Source organism: Cherax quadricarinatus, chromosome 40 (assembly GCF_038502225.1).
Source record: "Cherax quadricarinatus isolate ZL_2023a chromosome 40, ASM3850222v1, whole genome shotgun sequence".
Lineage (NCBI taxonomy): Eukaryota > Metazoa > Arthropoda > Malacostraca > Decapoda > Parastacidae > Cherax > Cherax quadricarinatus.
The window spans coordinates 8788234-8792110 of NC_091331.1; the positions used below are offsets into that span (position 1 = coordinate 8788234).

Genomic DNA, 3877 nt, shown 5'->3' on the forward strand with positions numbered 1-3877 from the left:
GCAGCTGAACAGTCATGAGCCCCTGACACTTTTTGTGTTCTCTCTCAGTGTACTCGTGGCCCCTCCCCCCATTTCTCATTGAATGAATGTTGCATCTCCTGCCGAGTTTTTTGCTTTCGTAGGCAGTGATTTTCGTATGCAAGTTTGGTACTAGGTTTTCTAGGATTTTCCAAGTGTATATTATCATGTATCTTTCTCGCCTGCATTTCAGGGAATACAAATCAAGGGACTTCAACCGTTCCCAGTAATTTAGGTGCTTTATCGTACTTATGCGTGCCATGAAAGTTCTCTGTACATTCTCCAGGTCAACAATTTCGCCTGCCTTGAAGGGGGCAGTTAGTGTACAGCAGTATTCCAGCCTAGAGAGAACAAACAATTTGAAGAGAATCATGGGCTTTGCGTCCCTAGTTTTGAAGGTTCTCATTATTCATCCTATCATTTTTCAAGCAGATGAAGTGGATACAATGTTGTGATCTTTGAAGGTGAGATCCTCTGACATTATCACTCCCAGATCTTTCACATTAATTCTTCTCCCTATTGTGTGCTTAGAATTAGTTTTATACTCTGATAAAGTTTTAATTTCCTCAAGTTTTCCATATCTGAGTACTTGAAATCTCTCTTCATTGAACTTCATATTGTTTTCTGCGGCCCATTTAAAGATTCGGTTGATGTCCGCTTGGAGTCTTGCAGTGTCTTCGATGGAGGTCACTGTCATGGCAACTCGACTATCATCCGCAAAGGAAGACGCGGGACTATGGCTTTCTCTCTGTCAGATAAGATTACATTTACAACATAACAGCAACAAAACCTTGTCCCTGGTGGGTTTAGCGCTTAGTTTTGATAATAATAATAATACAAAACCTTATTAGGGTAAAGTTAATGGAATAAGGCTGGTTAATTGGTTATTTAATAAAGTTTAAAGCAATTTTTACCACAGTCAAAATATTTTGATTCCTAAAATAGGGATTAAGGTAAACTCTCAGCACATACCTGCCAAGGGAAATACACCTCTCGGTATATATATCATGTGTGTGTGAATGCATTTACTAAGGGGATGAATAAAATTCCCACTAACTCTTAAGTCGTAAATAGGTATCCTGGGGGTTATTAGCGGAATTATATGGGTCGCATCCTGGGGGTAGAAAATTAAAGGACCACAATGGAAATAAGCCAGTCTGGTGACATGGCTTTATTGGGCTATTCTGGGTTACTGAACTCTCCGGGTTAACACTACGAGCAAAATAATCTTGTGTTGAACATAGCTGTCTTCTCAAAAGTTGAACTGAGTTCTATTCAAGACCATTACATGAAAGGTTATACTTTTCAGAGGTTCTGGGTCCCACCATCACTTATTAAGAAAATATGTATCGACATGATACAGTGTTCCGTAATAGGTATGTAAGGACACAGTGTTCCGTAATAGGTATGTAAGGACACAGTGTTCCGTAATAGGTATGTAAGGACACAATGTTCCGTAATAGGTATATAAGGACACAGTGTTCCGTAATAGGTATGTAAGGACACAATGTTCCGTAATAGGTATGTAAGGACGCAATGTTCCGTAATAGGTATGTAAGGACACAGTGTTCCGTAATAGGTATGTAAGGACACAGTGTTCCGTAATAGGTATGTAAGGACACAGTATTCCGTAATAGGTATGTAAGGACACAGTGTTCCGTAATAGGTATGTAAGGACATAGTGTTCCGTAATAGGTATGTAAGGACAGAGTGTTCCGTAATAGGTATGTAAGGACAGAGTGTTCCGTAATAGGTATGTAAGGACACAGTATTCCGTAATAGGTATGTAAGGACACAGTGTTCCGTAATAGGTATGTAAGGACACAGTGTTCCGTAATAGGTATGTAAGGACACAGTGTTCCGTAATAGGTATGTAAGGACACAATGTTCCGTAATAGGTATGTAAGGACACAGTGTTCCGTAATAGGTATGTAAGGACACAGTGTTTCGTAATAGGTATGTAAGGGCACAGTGTTCCGTAATAGGTATGTAAGGACACAGTGTTCCGTAATAGGTATGTAAGGACACAGTATTCCGTAATAGGTATGTAAGGACACAGTGTTCCGTAATAGGTATGTAATGACACAGTGTTCCGTAATAGGTATGTAAGGACACAGTGTTCCGTAATAGGTATGTAAGGACACAGTGTTCCGTAATAGGTATGTAAGGACACAGTGTTCCGTAATAGGTATGTAAGGACACAGTGTTCCGTAATAGGTATGTAAGGACACAGTGTTCCGTAATAGGTATGTAAGGACACAGTGTTCCATAATAGGTATGCAATGACACAGTGTTTCGTAATAGGTATGCAAGGACACAGTGTTCCGTAATAGGTATGTAAGGACACAGTGTTCCGTAATAGGTATGTAATGACACAGTGTTTCGTAATAGGTATGTAATGACACAGTGTTTCGTAATAGGTATGTAAGGACACAGTGTTCCGTAATAGGTATGTAAGGACACAGTGTTCCGTAATAGGTATGTAAGGACACAGTGTTCCGTAATAGGTATGTAAGGACACAGTGTTCCGTAATAGGTATGTAAGGACACAGTGTTCCGTAATAGGTATGTAAGGACACAGTGTTCCGTAATAGGTATGTAATGACACAGTGTTCCGTAATAGGTATGTAAGGACACAATGTTCCGTAATAGGTATGTAAGGACACAGTGTTCCGTAATAGGTATGTAAGGACAGTGTTCCGTAATAGGTATGTAAGGACACAATGTTCCGTAATAGGTATGTAAGGGCACAGTGTTCCGTAATAGGTATGTAAGGACACAGTGTTCCGTAATAGGTATATAATGACACAGTGTTCCGTAATAGGTATGCAAGGACACAGTGTTCCGTAATAGGTATCGACATTGTACAGTGGATCTACATATATTAAATCAACTCCAACCATTTTAAATTGGTCGTATATTATACATTTACGTTACCATATTATGCATTTATATTCATCCTGTTAAAAGTCGCTACGAAATAACTGGAATAAATATATTAATTATTCAGGTTGAATTAATTTTATTTTGTTTTTACATATACAGATTTTTTAAATTGTTACTGTTAAACACAACGTTTTATTCATGTTAAATTATAATATATACATGGATAGATATATAGATTTATTCTGGTTTAATTACACAGATAGATACATAGTCTTAATAAAGTTAAATTATGCAAAAGATAGCTTTATTCAGGATACGTGATGGATACATGGGCCAGTGAGCCGCCAGCAGCAACAGCCTGATTGATCGGGCAAGCACTAGACAAGTCTGGTCCAAGGTCGGACTCCAGAGGTAGAAAAACTCTAGAAACCGGACAAAAGGTATTGTAATTGTGAAAGCGACAGGTGGTGACGATTAAACTTTGATAACCTACGTATTATTTACTTGTACAAATAGACGTCCATTCCAGATTGATTTTATGTATTCGCTCTAAGTCTCTCGAAGATGCCACTCCACATACCTTCGCAGCAACTAAGGGTGTTCTTTATACAGGAAACATACAGTGGCTGAAACCTTACATTAATTTCCAGTGTAACTGAAAATAATTACGACGAGGATGGGATTCGAACCCACGCAGGGAGACCCTATTGGATTAGCAGTCCAACGCCTTAACCACTCGGCCACCTCGTCATGGTACTCTTTGTTACTAACATCTTACTTTGAAACACAATACTTTAAAGCTTTCGGTAATCTAAGAGCATTACCAACCTACAGTTACTTTCAGAAAGGAATTTACAATTTTTACAAGGCGCATACCAACCTAATAAATCATGCATAGATTCAGTAGCTGCAAAATATAATATAAATCTCTAATAACAGTGAATTATTATTGAGAGAGCCAAAGTGCCCTCAG

The 3877-nt window shown here is 38.5% G+C and overlaps 1 non-coding gene across 1 annotated transcript; it reads right to left on the minus strand.

The window, feature by feature from the left end:
- Nucleotides 1-3572: 3572 nt before the first annotated feature.
- TRNAS-GCU (transfer RNA serine (anticodon GCU)) lies at nucleotides 3573-3654 on the minus strand. The gene has a single exon. It is a non-coding gene; the product is annotated as a tRNA-Ser (tRNA).
- Nucleotides 3655-3877: the final 223 nt, after the last annotated feature.